Below are 21932 nucleotides of genomic sequence, written 5' to 3' on the forward strand. Positions count from 1 at the left end.
AATGGCAGGGAATGAATGGATCAGGAATTCAGTTAGCCAGAAACTATACTATTTGAGGTTTCCTTAGCAGAGATATTGAAGTGGTTTACCATTTCCTATTCCAACTCATTTTTATGGATAAGAAAACTGAGGCAAGCAGAGTTATGATTTGCCTAGGTTTTGAGATCACACTTGAATTCAGGTCTTCCTCCAGGTCTGAAGCTCCAAGCCCTGTGACACCTTGTTGTCTCCATTCTAGTTAGGTGGGGTTTTGATGTGCTCTTTAAGGTAATGAATACATAGATTATTAGAATGAAAGTCAGTGTGATTTTTCTAATGCTGCATCCTTTTGAAATATTTCTCACTCTTTTTAAGATGATTCAAATAGTATAATGCAGTGAAAAGGTTAGTGGATTTGGAATTAGAAGACCTGGATTTGAATCCTGCTTCTGCTACTTACTAATTTATCTTACCTTCATTTTCTACATTTTAAAATGAAGATGTTGAATTACATGACCTCTAAGATGCCCTTCAAGTTTAACTATATAGTCCTTTCACAAGGTATGAAGTAGAGGGCTTTTTGGTTTGTTTGTGTAATATTCCAGTTTGTCCTAATTTGTTGTTTTATACCCAAAGCTAATGGGCCCTGGAGCCATGATTGCTCTCTGTGACCTAACTGGAGGTCATACACAGCAGAACTTTCAAAGAGAACTGTGGAAAGTCTAAATAACTTGAAAATAGGTTTTCCACTATCTGCTTCATAAATCAGCGGTATTATATGGAATAAAGTCAAATATGGCCAAGCCACTGTGGAACTGCTGAGAACTGGGACTGCCCTTGCTGATAAGCAACATTTTTGAGCCTGTGAATGTAACAGAGGCAAGCTGAGCTATCTGAATGCTGTAGTGAGCAGTAATAGCAGTGAGGGGGCAGGGACTGAATCAACCGCTCATCACCACTCAGAATCTCTCTACTCACAGGCTTTCAGATAAACAGGAAATATGGTTTAATTTTCTGCCTGCAAATAATGAACAGATTTGGTGAGTAACTATCTCCCCCTGATCCAATCTGATATCCCCCTCCACTCCCCACCCCCAAATGCCCTGTTTGACACTTGGATTCTGCATTTTTCCTACTCTAAAAGATCATTTCTCTGCATGGCTGGCATTGTCAGCTGTGAAGTCACCCTTCTTTGCCAGCCCAGTTGATTGATTTTCTCTGTCCATGCTGTCCTGGCCTTAGCTCTTTTCCCATCTGCCGAAATCGGCTTGCTTGTAGTTTGCTGGCATTTCCCAGTGTGAAAGTGGACAGCAGACTTGTGCATAGTCTTCTGCAGATATCAAGGGCTAAACAGCATCTCTGGTCTCCTACAGTTTATTTAGCATTTTTGAACAGAAACGTTGCATCTTTTTCACCCCTTACATATTAATTTGGTGAATGCTAGATTGAAAATGAGTTCTTAATGAGCTGGTAGTCAAAATCAAACAGTTGAATTGAGAAACTAATGAATCCTATGTTCTTTTTGAATAAAAAGAAAGCAATGAACATGTTTGCCCTAAAGTTCAAGCACTGATTAATGGGCTATGCAAGATTTTGATCTCTTGAGCAAATATATTTTATATTATTAGTCTTCTTCTCTGTTTCCTACTCCCAATGTATGATTTCCAGTTGGAAAAAGTCTCTTTTTATGACCTCATAGATAAATTGTCATTTTAACCATAGTTATGTTCATTTGGATGGAACTAGATGAGTAAAATTACCATCTTGTGAAAAATGATCTTCCTGGTAGAAGTAGGGAACTTTTTAAAAATCAATCTGAAAATCAACGAGCCATTGTATTTTGGGGCATACCCTTTTAGTTGTGTGTGTGTGTGTGTGTGTGTGTGTGTGTGTGTGTGTGTGTGAGAGAGAGAGAGAGAGAGAGAGAGAGAGCTTGCAACTGTGTGTTTCTTGAACATTTATCTATTTAAACACTTTGAAATTCAGCAAGAAACAAGATCATTAAATGTGATTGATTGCTATGGTCAAATTCCATTGGAACTTTACTTTCCCTAAATGCTAATTTTATAAAGTATATATGTAATGGGGGAAGGTAGGGGTGGGGAAAGAGCAGAGGAATAAATCATTTTGCTTTGTTATTACCGTTGTTAACTTTCTTACTAATCAAAACCACCCTGTCAATGAATAGAACTAACTACAGTCCTTCATAATTAAAGTAGCCTGAGTAGGACAGTGAGGTTGCTGACAATCCCATATTCTCCTTTGTGTGGTCCATGTGTCCTTCATGGTTAGTTTATTCTTATAAAGGAAGAAAATGTTTACCAGTTTTCTGCTGTTTCAATGGTGCTTTCTCCCCAATCTAATTTATAGGGTTGCCAGAGTCTCCTAGAGGGCTGCTATCAATTCTGCGGTTTCCATCAGAAGTTGTGCTTAGTGATGTCTGGACACCAAATGGAAACCACTGTTGCTGAAGTAAATAACTAGCAGTGAGTATTTTGGTTTTTGGTTCCTCTGCTTCTCTTCCCCAGGAGATTCAATGGTTTGCTTAGAAAGGAGTACTGAGCTTAATATTGGATCGCAAAACTGAAAAAGAGGCAAAGCTGGTTTGGGCTATTAGCTTTAATTTGGACTAAAGGATATTGGCTTAAAAGTGATAAACTTGGATGGAGGGGGTAATTCTAATCCATTCCAAATTAGGTCTCTATTTTCCCCAGACAGTCTTATTTATCTTTTGAATAAATTATTTGTAAAGCTAATATTGCCTTTCCATCACCTTACTATATATCTTCTATGGACTTATCTGTTTATATAATATCTTATTAAAAAGAATATTAACACAGAAAAGTAGATTGTGAATTTATTTGACTGTGGACCATTTTTTAAAATGCCTTTTGGCTTTCTCCCTAATTGAAGAAAAGAATTGATTGACTAGGTATTGACTTTAGGTATCTAAAGAATAGATGCACCTTAATTTAGGCAAGGACCATGGTTATTTTTTTTCCTTTGCATCAATATAGTTTCCAAAACACATTCCAGAGAAATCCCATCCAGAGCACTCTCTTCCACTAAAGAAGGACATCCCCCTCCCCTGAAATGCCTACTATTTTGTAAGGGAGTAAATGTTTTCATTGCTTTTAACTTGTATGGCTTTCCCTGTCCCCACTTTCCACTTTTCCTTCTTTCTCTATTTTTTTTCAGTTACTTTTTTTTTTTTAGAAAAGTAAAAAAAAAATTCACTTGAATAATTTATAGCTCCCAGATTCATAATTTTCAATAGTTTCAAAGATTTGATAATCAATAAAGAATCTTAAAAGAGTTATACAGTCTTTGTGACATAGGGAGATCCTTCCTGAAGAAAATCATATTTTTATCTTCTTTATGGAGTGAGTCTTCATTTTCCATTCCAGTTCAACACAATCTCTCCTTTCCTTTAGCAACTCTTCTTTGCACCACTCATTATGCAGGGGATACCTATGATCTGGTAGTGATGTTTAATTTTTGAATATGTATACATCTAGTGGCCCTGATGAGATTATGAGGTCCTGAAAGGTGAGGGACCATGTCTTCTGTTTTAATCCTTACAGCAATGAGAACCTTGTTATCTTCACATCAACACATTTACTGGGCACTTATCAGTTATTTTAAAGTTGTCTAACTGTTACCCCATTTGGAGTTTTCTTGGCAAAGATATTGGAGTGATTTGCCATTTCCTTCTTCAACTCATTTAATAGATAAGGAAACTGAGACAACCATTTAGCTAGTAAATGTCTGAGGCCAGATTTTCACTTAGGAAGATAAAGTCTTCCTGACTCTAAGCCTCTGCTCCATCCACTGTACTGTCCTATCTGCCTGCCCTTATCATTTAATCTATGAGATCAAATGAGATGCTCTGAAAAACTCTTTGCAAACCTTAAAGTACTAAATAAATCCTCGTTAATATTATTATTGTCCCCTACTACTACTTTTAGTATTACTATTCCTCTTTGCAAATCTTAGAGTCCTATATAAATCCTAGTTATTATTATTATTGTTACTCCTATGATACTACAACTGTTACTACTATTACTATTCCTTGAGTGAAAAGAATTGTGCATATTGTGGGAAAAGACTCAGAACCTAAATAAGAAACAATGTCTGCCTTCATGGATATTTAAAAATGATAAGGAAATAAAACACACAGAAGCAATTTTGATATAAACTATTGTATGGTAAGCATATTTTAAAAGTTGCAAAAGAAAACACTGGAGAAATTGTGACTTAGGAGCATGGTGAGGTAAGGGAGGGTCAAGAAAAGATCATAGAGAATAAGGTGGTAATAGTAATATTTATTTAGATAGCACTTGGCAGCTAGATGGTATAGGAGTCAGAAGGGCCCAAGTGCCAATCCAGTCTCAAGACACTTACTTAGCTGTGTTACACTGGGCAAGTCTGTTAACCCTGTTTGCCTCAATTTTCTCGACTGTAAAAATAAACTGGAGAAGGAAGTGGCAAACCACTTCAGCACCTTTGCCAAGAAAATCCCAAATTAGGGGTCATGAAGAGTTGGAGTTGCTGAATAACAACAACAACGACAATACAGCACTTACTATATGCTAGTATTTACAAATATTACTTCATCTGATTCTCATAGCAACCTTGTGAGACAAATGCTATGATTATTCCCATTTTTCATTTGAGGAAATCAAGGCTGGTGGAGATGAAGTAACTTGCCTGAGAACACGCACTTAATAAGTGCCTAAGGCTGGGTTTGAAGTCAGGCCTTTCTGAGTCCAAGCCAAGTACCTCTCTATCAACTCTATCAACTGCACCTCCTCCAAGGTGATATTTAAGTTGAACTGCAAGTGATAATTAAGGTTCAGCAGGCAAGGGAGTACAGGAAGGCATTTCAGACATGCAGAATATGTGCAGAACTTCTGAGGGCAGGCATTATGTCTTATTTAAGAGCAGGTATTACAAGCAATTTGAACAATACTTATTCATTCAAATAGAACATTTTTCAAAGGAAGACTTTTTTTGGGGGAGGGTAGTATTTTTGCAAAAAGTATATTTACAGGTAAATGGGAAGATGCCAAGGGAGGAGGGACTAAATATACTTGAGAAAGTGTTCAAATACTAAAACAAGATTAGAAAGTAACAGAAAAGTGAAGGTATATTTTTAAAAAAATCTTTGTGAAAAAATAGAGATTCATTTTTTTTTACCCAATGGAAAGGGAGATATGGTAAGGTAGAACAAAGGAATTTAGGGAGGTCATGACCTTCAGCTTCATAGTACTGGAGGAGACTCACATTTGCTAAGAGAGATGACTGGAGGAGAAAATGTTTGGAATAAATTTCTGTGGGAAAATGTGATAGGGAGTTGATATGAATAGAGGGGTATTGTAAAGGATTATCAAGAACCTCTCTAAGATTATATACCTTCAAGGTGTAGTGGGTGAAATCAGGCTGTATTTTATTTCTTTCTATAACTATAATAAATAACTTTGAAACAAGAGTGAAGAAAATGGGTGGTATAGGTCATTATCCAAAGGAAAAGATTTTCTGGGTATGGATGTCAGTGTCAGGGGATAAAAGACATCAGCATTTTAAAATGTTGAATAATGTGCTCAAGACTGGTTGTGCAAGTAAAGTCAGAGTAGGGATTGTAAGACAAGAGTATAAATAGATTCTGATAAGGTTAAAAAGTAGATTTAATATAAGTAGTAGGCTGAGTTAGGGTAAAAGTATAGCTTTCTGGGCTTAGAGAATGGAATTTCTATATCATGAAAAATATGTAATTCTACAAAATGGTGAAATTTAAGGTGAAATGATACTGTGTGGTAGAAAGTGAATTGAGAGATTATGTGGATAGGTTATTAAGTAGATATTAATGTGAAAATTAAAAAATATTGAAGATTATGGTAATTGTGGGATATAAACAATGAATCAGATACATAAGATAATTATAAAGAAAGTATAGAGAGTGATATGGTTGGAATTCATCTGATGACATCAGTAAGGATGGGAAAAGACTAAGAATATAAATGTGTATCATAGATACTCAATATTTAATGAAATGCATGGATATTTTTATGTGCTAGCCTCTTGAACTCATCCCACTGTTCTCAATTTTAACTGAAAGGTTCAGTGAGAATCTAAAAATTATATAAGGGAAAGGTTCACCTGGAATGTTAGACTTTTCTAGTCAATCTCCCTCAAGTTAGAGATGAGAAAAACATAAGTGACCTGCTCACGTTCATAGAGTAACATAATCAATTCTGAACCCAGATCTCCATATTCCTAATTCAGTGTATAATAACAACTATTTGGGATATTGTTAATTTTACCCAAATAGCTGATTGTTTAACTGTATTAGTTTATTAAACAAATAATTGCTGACTTCTCAAACATATATTGGACATTATTAAATACATGTACTATGTACTTGGCCCTGATTTATGCTTTAACATAATACTATCATTGGGTGTGTGCTGGATTATTGAATATATTGCAAAAGTCATTAGTATTACAAGCAAAATGTGGTAGACTTAACTGTGAATGAGTCTTTTATGAGGCAAAATCAAAATTTGCCCCCTTTCCTTTGAAGGTATTTTTATTAAATGGCTGTGTTTTAGAATGAGTCTATATATGTATACGTGATTATAAAACTAGAGCTGGAAGGAACCTTAAAGACCTTAAACTCAAAGTATCTGCATTTTTAAATAAGAAAAACAATGTCCAGGAAGATTAAATAAAAGTCTTGTGCAGTGCCATGAAGACAGTAAATATACCTGTTTAGATGTACATAGGAGTTTGTTTTGGTTTTAGTGAGGGCCTATGATTTGTATGTTTACTTTTTATGTATGCATATTTAAATTTTAATATTTATATTACATATTTGTATATATTTCGTGGTATATAGAAATACCCTTGAAGAAACTCTCTCCATTAATGAAGATTGGCAACTTTCCTATAACTTAAATCCTTGAAAGTTGTGTTGGACACTGAGAGGTTAAAATATCACACAGCCTATTTCTGTAAGAGGAACTTATCCAAGGCCATGTACAGCTCTCTATCCATTATGATATTCATTCCCCCAATATATCAATCCTTATACAACCCACATATATATATATATATATATGAGTAGCCAAGGACATCTCCCATCTGCAGTCTGTAGATCAAAACATGGTAAGAATAGTATTATATTCCAGAGTAGCCAAGGACATCTCCCATCTGCAGTCTGTAGATCAAAACATGGTAAGAATAGTATTATATTCCAGAGTAGCCAAGGAAACATCTCCCATCTGCAGTCTGTAGATCAAAACATGGTAAGAATAGTATTATATTCCAGAGTAGCCAAGGACATCTCCCATCTGCAGTCTGTAGATCAAAACATGGTAAGAATAGTATTATATTCCAGAGTAGCCAAGGTAGCTTTCAGTCTTGGCTTCCTGCAGCTGAAAAAAATCAGTTATGGAACAAAATAAATTATGCAAAGTTTTCCTCAAGAAATGCAGATAACATAGAACTATTATTTTCAGTCACTAATTACCAGCCTGGAAGGTTTGCCACAATGTGTACTTTCCCTGTGAGTTCTGACTGAATGTCATAGGTTGCTGAAAAAAAAAACTATATCAAATATACTTTTGTAGTCTAGCCATTCATGTAAATTCTCATGTATTTTTGCTTATTTGGATCCCAGAACTTCTATTAAATTTAAAGGAAATGGTGTGTACTCCTGGGAACAAAATGAAAGTTATGTTTTATGTCCTTCATAGTTCAAAATGAAAAGCAGGTAGCTTAACATCATAAGTAGTGGAATAGCATTAGGGTAAGAGTATCTGGATTAAAGTCCTGATCCTAAAATCCAATTGCCCTATGACCTTGATGGATAAACAACTTGAGATCTCAGGGGCCCCCTGGCCAATCTCAGATTGGTTACTGATCTTCATCAGTACAGAGTGACTGTACCTGATATTCCCCATGATGATCAAATCAGAAATCTAAGCCAAAAAACTTATTTTAAGTCTTATGACATTTATATTCAATGTGATTAAGAAAAGCAGATTCCAATACTGAATTTGGAGTATCAGGGATTGTTTTAGTAGATAGGTATAAAGTTGTCTTTCCAAAAATTTGCTGCAGCTCGTTATTTATGGTGAAATGAAGTCAGGAAATATTTGTTGAATATATCCTTTGTATAAAGCACCATGTGAGATTCTATAAAACAAAGAAAAGGTTATAGGATGGTATCCCAACTATCAGAATTTTGCCTTCTTTTTGTTTTGGAGATAACTATAGGATATATGATAAATGAAAAAAAAACATCAAAAAATGAAAAAAAATTACTTCCTTGATGTTGGAACTTCTTCACTGGTGAAGAGCTCCAATTCTTATAAAAGTGCCTATTACTCGGAGCAACTAACTGACCCAGCAAAACAGAGTATAATGTTATGCGGGAGGAAGGGAAATGATTATTTACTGAAACAGAGGACTTCCAAGCATTTTTGATGGAAAGACACTTCAATATTCAAATACAGGAGGCAAGAGAAATTACATAAAAGTAAACAAAAATGAACAGTGAATATCATCAAAATACCAAACAAGGATAAATTGCTTGGATTCATATATGGAATATGATATATATGACTCCTTTGAACCCTTTTAATCATTAGAATTTATCTAAAGAATCCAATTTGTCATGTCATGATAATGGTCTCTTATGTCTTGATGATCTTTTAAAAAGAAGAGAATGAGAGGTGAAGAGGAATACGCTGCAAAGAAGGAAAAAGGAATTTTAGGGGACATCATCTCACATAATTTTGGGTAAACAAGTAGGCATCTGCCAAACAAGGAGTAGGAATATTTTAGAATTTGATCAATACTTGAACTTCACTCTCATACAACCTGGTTAAAAGAAGGAAGAATACCCTTAAACAGATACACAGTTGGATGCAGAAATATATTTCACACTTCAAGGAGAAATAGGGGGGAAAGGGGAGAATTGGAAAGAAGGAATTAGAAGGATGATAGATTAAGGGAAGGGCTAGTACCAAAGGAAAGCAAACTAAAAATATACAAAAATATTTATTGCTTTTTTGATGTAGCAAAGAATGGAAATCTGAGGGGGTTCTCAGAGGATAGAAGAATATATTACAGTGTATAAATGTGACAAGCATATTATTTGTTGAATTCATTGGTGTAGTGATTAGGGATTCCACAAGGCTAGTGATAATATACGTTACCTACCTCCTCATAGAGAAACAAAGGAATGTAGAATGAGACAAATTTTCTGGACATGACTAATATTGACATTTCTTTTCATTGTGATGTAGTAGAAAAGTGGGGACACGGTGGGGACATGGTTTGAGCAAAAGCAACAATGATAAGGCATAAGGTTGTCCAGCTATCAGTAAGTAAGCCAATTTTGTTGAGGTAGACCAGGGAAAGTAGAGAAATAATTCTGGGCTTGTGTAAGGAGGTTCTTGAATGCCAGACATGATGAAATTGCTCTGCCTGAAAGCCATTTTTGTGGATTTTATGGGTGAGAATATTGATAATGCCCTATGTCAATAAAATTTTTGTTATTGCAACAACATATCTAAGAGGTTGTGTGGTGTAATAAAAAGAAAAATGACCTTGGAATCAGGTTCAAGGCTTACTTGTGATACATCCTGACCGGAGGATCCTGAAGAAGTATTGTAACATCTCACTCTTTAAGGCTTTAAAAGTTTCAGAATAGTTACTTATTTGCATTGTCAACTCCTCTGGAGTTCCTTACACCAACGAAATCATTGGTCTATTCTAAAAATGTTGTGTTATCAAGACCTACATATAATAGCTAAGATTGATATGGGTTCTCACAAGATGGGAATGTGATTGGGTCCTTCGTTGAGGGTGAGTTCACTGTAAAGGAAACTGGTTGTGGAGTCAGGAGCCCTGTATTTGAATACCATCCTTGTCACTTGCTGGCTTTGGAGTTTGGACAAATCTTTTAATATTATTAAGCCATTTAGGGTTTTAAAGTATTGTTTTATTTGTTAATATTTTATTGATGCCTACTGTTTTTTATTCTGAAGTTATTTTTCAAGAGCTTTTCCCTAAACCATCATCTCTGTCACTGCCCACTCCATTCCAAAAGAAATGTCCCATCTTTCTCTTACTCACCACTTCCTTAGTCTATTACTTCTCTTCCAAGGAAAGGAAAATATATTTCCTCTTTGGAATATTGGAGACAATAGTTATCATTACTTTTCATCTGAGCCCTAATGTCTGTTTTCATTTATATTGTAGTCATTTTGTCTGTTCTCTTTTTTTGCTTTCTTTCCTCTAAATCTTTCATGCATCTCATTTTTCTTTAAAATACTATTTGTTATTCTAAACATGTGATAATATCCCATTAAATAATAATAAAAATAACAACAGCCTATATTTATATGCTGTCTTAGGTGTGAGTTCATTTGCCTCAGCAGCTCCTTGAGGTAGGTAGGTATTGTTATTGTGCCTATTTTACAGATGAAGCAAATAAAGCACAATGAGGTGAAATGATATAATAAGAATTATCTAACTGCTAAGTGGTGGAGGTGGGATTTTTTGAGCATACCCAAACAATCGCATTTGCTATAGTTCTAAATTTTTTGCTGCTGTATATGTACTATTATGGATATTTTGGTAGATAGGTAGATAGAGCATTAGACTTGAAGTCAGTAAAATTGAAATTCAAATTTTGTCTCAAAAACTAGCTATGTGACACTGGGTGAGGAGTTAACTGCTCTTAGCCTCAGTTTTCTCATTTGTCAAATGAGAGTAATTATACCATTTACCTCATGGGTTGGTATATAGATCAAATGTAAATGTATACATACATATATATATATATATATCACTTTGCAAACATTAAAATTTTATACAAAAGTTAGCTATTATTAATACTTCATAATAGTGGGCAATCCATATGTGTCACTTTAGTCTACTCTCAATTTATCATAATATTCTATTAAGCAGAATTTAGAAACTTTCTATTGCTGATTTCTTTGGAGTATATTAGGCCAGTTCATTTAAATATGGAACCTAAGTGAGGACTGTATTTGGTAGACCAATACCTCTATTGGATGCTACTTATTCAAGCTATAGGAGGAAGCTGTTTATTTAGGTCCTATATACTTCTTCAGCCAGCAGAAGGTAGCTTGGAGGCAAGATTTGAAGAGTTGGGCTTTTGTTTGTTTAAAGTTTGGGTGGAGTAGAAGCTCTTTGCCCAGTCACATTAGGTATCAAAGTAGGTATCCACTAGAATTACTGAACTCTAGGGGGCCTAGTTCCAAAGGATTTGCCCAAACCCCAGCATCTCACACTCCTTGACTGATGAATGAAAAGTATATTTTAGAAGGTTGAAAAATGTCAACCCTGGAAACCAAATTCATGGGAAGGGAAATAAACATCAGAAATGAGAGTTGACAGGGGGAATCCAAAGACGAGGATTAAGTTAAAGTATCTCTTTAGTTTATACAAATGTTGATCTTTTCATCTCTGTCTATGGAACGTTCCTCTCCTACCACTATTCTATTCTCAGTTGTGCTTCATAGCATCCCAAGATTTAGAGCTAGAAGGGGCCTCATTTGGCCTCCTTATCTGTAAATTGAGGACAAATAAAGATGATAACAAAAGGGCCTGCTCCAAGTCTCTAGTAAAGAAAGGATACAAATCCAGACCTTTGAATAAATTTATTGCTCTTGACATCATGCCAAGTCATAATCAATCAGTTAATTTATTAAATAAGTTGATGTGCAAAAATGAGTATGGGGAAAAATAAGTGGGGATGGAGAAAGCCCTTCATGTCATCCCCTTTGAGGAGACATAGGATTTAAAGAAGCCTAATATGCTAGAGGTGGTTGTAAAAGGAGACTTGAAAGTGCTTTTTTTGTGTGCTAGACACTTAAAAAAATCAGTAACTGAAGTTTTCAAGACCATTAGTGATTTGGGGAATGCTGGTACCACTCTTTATTTCAAATACTAATTCATTATATTACTTTAGGCCTTCTTATTTTTTTCTTCATTGGCAAAATAAAAGTCATGTTTGCCATCATCTACGATATAGGAATTGAGAAAACACAACATTTTTAAATAGACTCTCATTTATCTAGAAGCTAAATAGCCAGAAAACCCAAATAATCAGAATATCCCCCTCCTGATGATAAGTAAAGTCAAGTCTCATTCACCTATAATATTCTGGGACTTTATAATGATGATCCTTAGCCATACTCAGCCTCAACTTTCTCATATATAAAACAATGATGTTGGATAGCTGCCTTCTATGTTTATGTCTAAATCTGTAATACTAAGAAATACCCTAAAGTATCTTCTGAATCATCAGAGATAAATTCAGTTATGCTTGTTAGGGATTATAATTTCATCAATGTAGGGAACTCCCAGTGTGGAAAATATTTTTACTGATGCAGATCATGAACTTGTCTGTAATGCAGCAGCCTCAGAAAGTAGACTGAGATGATGAGAGGTGAAGTAACTTGATCATCACAATCAGTATGTATCAGAGGCAAGACTTAAGTCCAGGTATTTTTTTTCCTATTTAGTATACCATGTTATCTTTCAGTAAAGTTTTAGTATAAAGTAAATTTAGTTGTATTTTAGTTCTTTGATAATTGGTAATCCATGTGCATTACTTTGGGCTACTCTCAATTAACCAAAATATTCAATTAAAGGGAATATTCATTCTCTAAATATTTTATATGCCTTTCACAAGTAAAGAAGATTTGAGATCATTTTTCCAAGAGCTTTTGTATCTCAACAGAAAAAAAAAACTACTTGGATTAACATCAAGCAATAGTTTTCTACTTATGATATAAAATTAGAAAACAGATGAAGAGTTTATTTAGTATGAGGTGCCCATTTTTCTCATCTTCTGGGCATTCCAAGTATATAATTCCTTTTTAAAATCCCAAATATCCTCTGAATCTCTTTATTAACAGTGATTTTAAAAAGAAAGCTACAATTTAGTTCAATGGTATCCAAACATTCCCTCCTCCCCAAAAGCTCACAGTGACATCTAATCATTTTATAAACTGACATTTTTTGATTAAAAAAAATCTGTTTTTCATGCATTTATTAAAGTTGACACAATTTATATCTGTATGCTTTATAAAGATATTTTCATATCATTCAATGCTGTATATTTTTGCTGCTGTTTAAATGGGAAAGCCTGCTCATTGTTTTTCTTGAGTCAGGAATAATGCTTTCATTGTTTCGTTGCTCATCAGAAGCTATAACCTCATTTGCAGTAACTGTTCCAGATCCTTTTATTTATATTTTATGGGTACTTTTTTTCCTGGAACTCAAAAAATTGCTGAATATATCTTGTTAGTCTTCCTGATAATGTGTATTTTTATGAAGAGTATAGACAGATTCCTCTAGAACTTAAACTACTTAGTAGCTTATAAATATTGAAGCCACATTTACAAGTTAAGGTTTACTACTCATTTATTTGGTTTGGAGGTAAAAAAGTGAGTCAAAGGTTGCCTGAACTTTTTCCTTAGGAAATACATAAAATCCAAATCAGAATGTGCTGTTAAATGCTCCAGTTCTGTGGAGAAATAAAATACCAAAAACATTGCATGTAAGACATACCAGGAAATTTAATCTACATCATGAAGATTTTCCGTCATCTTAAATTTAGGCAATTCACAAAAGGATAAATTGATCCTTTATTGGTTACATTTTAACCATCAGTTCACAAGGCTTTATGAACTGGCTCCAATTGTACCCATTTCACTTCTCACTTAAATTGCTAATTGATCCATTGCTTTTATTCATCTCAAACTTCTGATTTTCCTCATCTTAGCATTTGGTGGGATGGACTCCAATGTTTTGACCATAAGCTAAGATTCTTTTATCAGATTTTGCTGTTTTTATTAAGTTATTCTTCAGCTGTATCCCATTCTTTATGATCCCATTTGAGGTTTTCTTGGCAAAGATCCTGGAGTGGTCTGCCATTTCTTTCTCTAGCTCATTTTATGAGATGAGAAAAGTGAGGCAAACAGGGTTAAGTGACTTGCCCAGGGTCACACAGCTAATATCTGTCTGACACCAGATTTGAACTCAGAGAGAGCAGTCTTCCTGATTCCAGGACTCTTTCACTACATCACCTGCCCCATATCAGATTATTGATTATGAAATGTTGATGCTTCTGTGTGTGATCTCTCCAGTATGGACACCTTCCAAACATTTCAAGTAACAGCCTAGTCATACCTTTCATCCTCTGCAATTTTTATTCATGTCCTTCCCTAAATCATTTTCTAAAGGATTTTCACATTTTATTCACCCCAGTATTCATGTATTAAATCTCAGTAATTATGAGCAACTATGCTAGATGCTGGAGCTTTAAGGATGAAAGATGTCAGTCAGTCTTTGCTTGTAGTCAACTAAGAGGAAATATGAGTTGTATACACACACACATATACATTATGAGATAAAGTGTGATAGAGTAAAGAATTATATATGTACTATACTCTAAGAAAATTTAAAGAGAAAGAAATCTTTTTCAGCAGAAGGGAATGCAGAGTTCAGAAATCTTCATAGAGAAGGTTGGTCCAGAGCTCAAACTTGAAGGAAGAATAAGATTTCGAAACTGAATTATGAGGAGGAAGTAGGTATATTCCCACATGGAAGATGACCTTTGTGAATGACAAGAAGTAGTAGTAGATGACTGGTTAATTTTGGGGAACAGAGAATAGTACAGTTTGGTTAGAACATTAAGATTATGAAGGAAGCTAAAGTAAAATAAAGCTTTAAAAATGATAGATTTGGAGATAGAGATCTTTGAATGTTAGGCTAGGGAATTTGTGTTTAATTCTTTAAGCAAAAAGGAGAATGCAAATTTTTGATCAAAGGTATGAAGTCTTTCAATTTCTCATCTCTCACTGAGTTAGTGATTGCCTAGAAAGCTGGTACAATGTCATGGCAAGTGCACTGGACAAGAAGTTAGTATATTTGGGTTGGTTCTGCTACTACTTACTACAATTTTGAGAAAGTCTCTTACAATGTGTACCTATTTCCTTGAGCATGAAGACATCTCAGATCCTTGCCAGTTCTTAACCTTCTAGGGAACAGTAGAGTATAAATGGAAAGAACACTCAACTTACACATAGAAAACCTTTGAATCCTGACTCTCCTTCTTGCTAGCTTCTTGCTCCCTGTCCCTCATCTTTTATTTATAAATGATGATACTGGCATTACTTCCTTCACCAGGTTGATCTATATGGCAAAGGCCTTGTAAATCCTTAAAAAGTGTTAGAAAAATGTACATTGTTGTAATAGTTCTTTGCAAAGATACCAACAGTTGGCTTTATAGGACATTGTCATTGCTTTTTTATTGCCTCCATGGATCAAGACAAATCATTTCTGTTTTCCTTTTCTTTCTTTAGATCCTAAAGAAAATTACCAAATTTTTATACATAGAATCTGAAGCAAATTCACAATTACTGAATGTATTTAAATATTTCTTTAGACTCACTAAAATCCTAGTACAGCAATTGGTTTATTCCCCCCCCCACACACACACACACACTCAGATTTATAGCTTTCAGTTTCCTTTTTGATACCTGAAGTCATGACATTGGGTTGAAGAATTGAATTGAATGGCATTCATCCATTTTTCCTTTCTTATTGTTTTTGGGAGGTTTATTAATAAATGAACGTACCATTTTCTCTTGATGACATTTATTTCTCTTGGCAATGCAGATAAAGCTTCAGCTTACTGCCCTGTTCTCTGTTCTAAAAGTCAAAAGTTTAGGTAACAAACTCTTCTCATTTCAGTTGTTCTGGATTATTTACCCTATTACTGAACTGACTTGAACAGCTTTGTGAGTAGCTTTCAGAGCTTATGTCTGGAAACATTTTATGAAATCTTCTTTTGTTTGCCCTTCCTACTCCTCCCTCCTAACCATCTATAATTCTTATTATTCCCTGGATCCTTTCCTAGAGAAAGGAAATGGAATATATGAGATACAGCAAATGAAGCCAGGGTACCTCATCTTCTCCCATCCCATCCCTACTATTTGGACATAAATTTCTGTGAAGATTAAAAAAAACAGAAAAAGAGAATCTGGGCATCTCAGACCTGCCCTAGTTCTTCTTGAAACCCAGTTTCATGTGTGAGAAAGTACTTTTGATTAATGGATATTTATTCTTAGAATATTTATTAAGCATTTACTGTGTTTGGGCCTGGGGCTACAAATATAAACTGAAAAGATGATCCTTTCATACCCACAAAAGTCTTATATTCTAATGGGGAAAGGCTATTAAGCCCTTCCAGAGCTTAATAAGGGGACTTCCAGAGAATTATGCCTTATAACAAAAGAAATTTAAAAAGAGGAAGAGAAAAAAAATCAGTAAAACCAGTTGTGACACATTGAACAGGTCTGACATTCCCCTTTCATACTCCTACAGTTGGTTTTGTTTAATTTACTTTGATGCAACCCTGTCCCATGGGCTCTGTCTCTTTTCCACCTCCCCATGATTCCCTCCCTTTGTATGCCCTTTTTTCTTGTTTGAAGATTTTGCTTAATTTACACCCCCACTTTGTGTGACTTATTGGGTTGCTGCTATTTAGGATTCTGAGTGGGGACAATACCCTCTGTCTTAAAAGATAAACACCTAATGCTTCTTGCAGGATTTAGAGTAGGGAGAGCTGTGAAGAGAAAGAAGGGCAGTTCTAAGAATTTTGCTTTAGGAACACATTTGAGGACATTCTCTTCTACATTATGATATGGCCATTCATCAGTCAGTAATGCTTTGTGCCTCCTGTAGTACATATGTTCTACAATAGATTTATAGATTCCCAAGGGATGTCTTGAAATTATCTTCCCCAGAGAGATATCCAATGTTATTCTTAGAGCAATAAGGTGATAGAAAAAGAAGGCTTTTTTTCTTTTCTTTTCTTTCCAACCCATCCTTTTTCTCCTTTAATTTCCCTAAGTAGCTCTCTTCTCATGTGGTAGCCAGCTGTTCCTGGTGTGGGAACAAACAAGGGAATCGGGCAATTGTTTCATGCCACTTCCTCCATGCCCCCCACACAAACTTACCAGTCATTCAGGATGTACACCCCACTTCTGGAAGTATTTAATTGAGCTCTCTAAAGGATATGCAGCTCAATAGGCTGCTGTGGAAGAAGCAAATCCCAGCAAAAAAAAGGAACCGACAAAAACAAAAAACATTATTGATGCACCATTTACTTTTGATGGTTTCTTTGGGCAAGGGTGAATATAAAATTGCTTTTGTGGGGAAAGGAATCCAATATGTTCAGGTCTGGGCTGAGGAACAAAAACATCCTGAGAGAAATACAACCTAAGAGGTCTTTTTGTAAACTTAATCCCTGGACTTTATAGGAATTAATCAGTCAACAAGTATTTATTGGGAACTTACTGAGTGCCCAGAAAGTGGGTCTTCAAGAGTCATAGAACTCTTTTTCCCTATTAGAAAAAAATTCATAGAAATTGATTTTTAATGAACCAGCTGGAGGTTTAAAACCTCTTTCTTTATGTGTCCATTTCAAGAAAAAACAACATATGCAGTTAAATTTACAATATACATCTATGTTATACAAAGATCTTGTAATATGTCACCATCTGCTAATTCAGCTCATTAGGTATTTATTAAGCACCTGCTGTGTGCAGAGCACAGTTCCACAGATATATGAAAATGAATAAGACCTAAACAGTTTCCCCATGGATCCTATAATACAACAGTAGGAACATATAGCATAACATAAATAACTTTAATAGAAGATAGAACACTATAAGGCATGAGAAAAGTATTAAGTGCTTTGTAAGATCTGACTCAGGCTGTTAGTCAGAGACTGACATTCAATTTAATAAACATTTCTTAAGTCCTTAAATTTTTTTTTGTTATTTTTTATTTTTTGTCTTCCCCCTACTCCTTTTCCCTTTATGCTCCTACTCAAGTTAAGGTACACTGAGTTCCCTTTCATGAGTTAACATTCTCCCTTCCCTGGCAACCCCCCCCTCCCCATCTTTTAACATTGAATGGTTAGTTTAACTCATGTGAGAAGACTCCTAAATGTCCTGGGTCTATTGAAGTGTTCAAAAATGAGTACATATTTATTATGTACAGAGCACTATAATAGATTCTGGGGACATTATAAAGCTTAAATAAAATATGGGTCCTCACTTTCATGGAATACCCAAATTCTTTTCATTTTTCCCTGTCTTTCTGTCTCTACCATTCTCCTCTCCTACTTTCTCTCCTCTTCCTCATTCTCCTTCTCTGCTTTTCCTTCTTCTCTTCTTCTTCCTCTTTTTTCTCTTCCTCTTCCTTTTTCTCCCCTTGTCCTCTGTCTCCTCTTTTTTCTTCCTCTTCCATTTTCTTCTTTTCCCCCTGACTTCCTTTTTTTCTCTTTCTCCCTTGTGTTACTTCTTTAGTATCTCTTATTATATAACTGAAAATATTTGTCTTATAAGTTATTATGATAATTTATTTAGAAATGTTTCAGAAAGTTATGATCCCTCCTTAGAGAAGGAAGCTATTTAAATATATAATGTACATTATCAAATATATTCACAATTTTTATTAGACATTTTGTGGACCAAATTTAATAAGGGGAAACTCAATAGGAATAATATGTAAAGTATAATACTTTAGCTTTAAAATTCAACTCCATGTGTATAGGATAGGAGAGATGTGATTAGACAACAGTTTCTGTGACAAATACATGGAGAGTTTTAGAGAACTGTCAGCTCTAGATGAGTCAGCAATGTGATGTTGCAGCTTAATAAGCTAAGAATTAATAGGCTTCATTAAGAAGGCATTGGTATCCAAAACATAGAAGGTGACAGTACCCCTGTAGTTTTCCCTTGTCAAATCACATCTAGACAGTTGTATTCAGTTGTAGGTATTTTGGGAAGAATAGTGAGTAGCTAGCTGAAAATGTCCAAGGAGAATAACCCAATTTATGATGGAACTAAAGACTAGGTTATCTTGAGGAACTAGTAATGTCAAACCTGTGTCAGCCTTAACTGTCATAGGTATTTTTGAATATTTAAATGCTTGTCATGTAAAATAGGGATTTCCTTTGTCCTGCTTGATCCTAGAAGACAAAATTAGAAGGAATGGATAAAAATTGCATGGAAGTAGATTTAGATTTTTATATAAAGAAAAATTTCAGAAATATCTAATGGAAGAATGAGAAGGTGGTACTCATTCTAACAGTATCAAGAAATACTGAATTTCACTTTACTAGAGGTCTTCAAGGGAAAATTGGCTCCTTACTTCTTGGGGTCATCCACAAAAGGATTACTGTTTATTTGCATGGGCAACTAGGTGAGGTTTTAGGTAGAGTACCAGGCCTGAAATCAGGAAGTGTATTCTTCCTGAGTTCAAATCTAGCCACTGACACTAGTTGTGTGACTCTGGACCAAGTCACTTAACTCTGTTTGCCTCAGCTTCCTCATCTGTAAAATGAGCTGGAGAAAGAAATGGCAAAGACCCTTTGTCTTTGTTATAAAAAACCCAAATGGGGTCACAAAGGGTTTGGCGTGACTGAAACAACTAAACAACAAACTCTTTGCAAACCTTAAGGAGATGTATAAAAACAAGTTATTTTTAAAATGCATCCTTTTATCCCTCTCCCTTCCTTCACTTTATAGTTAGTCTAGTCCACTTGCTTTGAATTTCCTAAGTTTCTACTTATTTCTTTTACCACATTTTAAATGGAGCCTCCATTTCTTCAATTCTGCTTTCTTTAAGATTTACAGTAACACAGCCTTTCATATAGTAGTGAGATAAACAAATGAAAGAAAAGGGAATAAAGAAAATATTACATTATAAAGAAACAAAAGGACATCAAAATGCAAAGTACAAATAAAATAGAATAAAGTTTCTAGGACATGGTTTTGCTTTTGTTTTTTCAGGATTCAGTAATAGAATATTTTTCTAAGTACAACTGGTTACATTTTAAACCATCCATCCACGATCCTAGATTGCTCAAGCTTGTCCACAAGTAGATTTTTTCCAATTAGAGGTGTCAAACTCTGGACCTGTAAAACTCCCAAGTAAGTCCTGAATAACTGGGAAATGATGAACAAAACAAATAAAAATATTGTACAACATAGATAATGCTAATTTGTGGTTTTCTAAGTCAGTATAGAGGCACACAGGGATCTTCTCTGCTTGACTTTTTTTTTGGTGAGGCAATTGGGGGTCAGTGACTTCTAGGGTCATACAGACCCTAAGTCTTAGGGTCTGTTAATAAGTGTTAACTTAGTAAGTAAGTGTTAAATGTCTCAGATCACATGTGAATTCAGGTCCTTTTGACTTCAGGACTTTTCCCATTATGCCATCTAGCTGCTCCTTCTGTTTGCTTTTGACCCCATTATTCCAGATAACTGAAATTTAATTTAAGTTAGTTTAATTTTTATTTTTTTGCTGAGGCAATTGGATTAAGTGACTTGCCCAGGGTCACATAGCCAGGAAGTGTTAAGTGTCTGAGACCAGATTTGAACTCAGGTCCTCCTGACTTCAGAACTGAGTCACCTAGCTGTCCTCTGAAATTTAACTGTAAATGTCTAAAGCATGTATTTTTGCTATGTGTATAGGAATATTTGTAAAAGTTCTTTTGGACTTTTCTGCCTTCCAAAACAAATGATCAAATGAGAGAATGATGATAATGCCCTTACCATAGTGCTCTTGGCATATATAACAGCATATATTTTTTTTAAATAAATGCTCATTCTCCTCCTCAAGTAGAGGTTATGCAGTATTATTTTAACTGTTTCTTGATTACTGCTGGAGCATCATTAGAAATCTTTAAGGACTTCTCATTATCATGAGGATAAAATCCAAACTCCTTTCCTTGACATTTAAGGACCTTTACAATCCGACTTCTTTCCAGCCTTTTTAATCCATTCTACAATTTATTGAAATTGAAATATTAACTTGTTCCTCATACTTGGATACCCTTTCTATCACTTTCTCAAATTTATACAAATCTTGTATTCAGAAGTAGGTCTCCAGTGGAATGATCCAGGGATCTATGCTTGATCCTGTGGTGTGTAACTTTTTTTTAAGTCAGCAACTTCTATGAAGGCATTAATGACATTCTGTTCATATTTACAGAATTCACTAACTTGTCAAGAATGGCCAACACATTAGATATTAATCAGGATAGAAAGACACAAGCTAGGAAATTGGACTGAATTTAAACACGATGAAATTAATAACAGTAAATTATTAAATTTTAAACCTGGGTTCAGTAATTAATGTCACAAGTATAGGGAGGTTTGACTATGCAACAAGTTAAATAAAAAGATATGAAGAATTTTTGTAGACAACTAGTTCAGTATGAGTCAGCAGTATGAAGTGACATCCCAAAAGACAAAAACAACAACAGAAAATCTAATGCGGTCTCAAAATATATTGGCATCCAGGAATATGAATGCATTATTACCACTGTGTTGGGCCCTGGTCAGACAAAGTGTAGGAAGGATATGCAGCTGCTGATAACATAACCGAGATGGTGAAGGTTTATAGACTCATATTTCTAAAGCTGGAAAAGATCTCAAAGCTCATCTAGACCAATCCCTCTCCTTTGATAGCTGAAGAAACTTGAGGTCCCAAATTTGTGCCATTGTTAATCTAAATAACTGCAGATATTTAACTTAGAGGGACATAACTGCCTTCAAGTATTTAAAGACTGTAATGAAGAAGGGTTAGTCTAGTTCTGTTTGGTCCAAGGAAGCTGAATCAGGAGGCAATGAGTAGAAGTTGAAAAGAGAGCACTTTTAAGCTTGAGGAAAGGAGGAAAGACAATTAGAGCTATTCAAAATTTGAAGACATCCAAATGGTTGCCTTTGGGAGCCATCAGACAAAGCTGTCTAATCTACTTGTCTGGAATGTTGTATCAGGGATTCTTGTTCTGGTTAAACTAGTTAGGCTTCCCACCTCTGAAA

General features: G+C 34.9%; 1 protein-coding gene across 3 annotated transcripts in view; it reads left to right on the forward strand.

Moving 5' to 3' along the window:
- The first annotated feature begins 543 nt into the window (after window positions 1-543).
- Window positions 544-21932, forward strand: part of OTUD7A (OTU deubiquitinase 7A) — a 292841-nt gene continuing 271452 nt past the window's right edge. For 2 of the 3 annotated variants that reach the window (XM_031955458.1, XM_031955459.1), the window contains exons 1-2: window positions 544-1019; window positions 2350-2465. The gene's annotated coding sequence lies outside the window, so the exon portion shown is untranslated. The remainder of the gene's footprint in view (window positions 1020-2349; window positions 2466-21932) is intronic. The other variant, XM_031955457.1, reaches the window with a different exon arrangement.

Source organism: Sarcophilus harrisii, chromosome 2, assembly GCF_902635505.1.
Source record: "Sarcophilus harrisii chromosome 2, mSarHar1.11, whole genome shotgun sequence".
Classification (NCBI taxonomy): domain Eukaryota; kingdom Metazoa; phylum Chordata; class Mammalia; order Dasyuromorphia; family Dasyuridae; genus Sarcophilus; species Sarcophilus harrisii.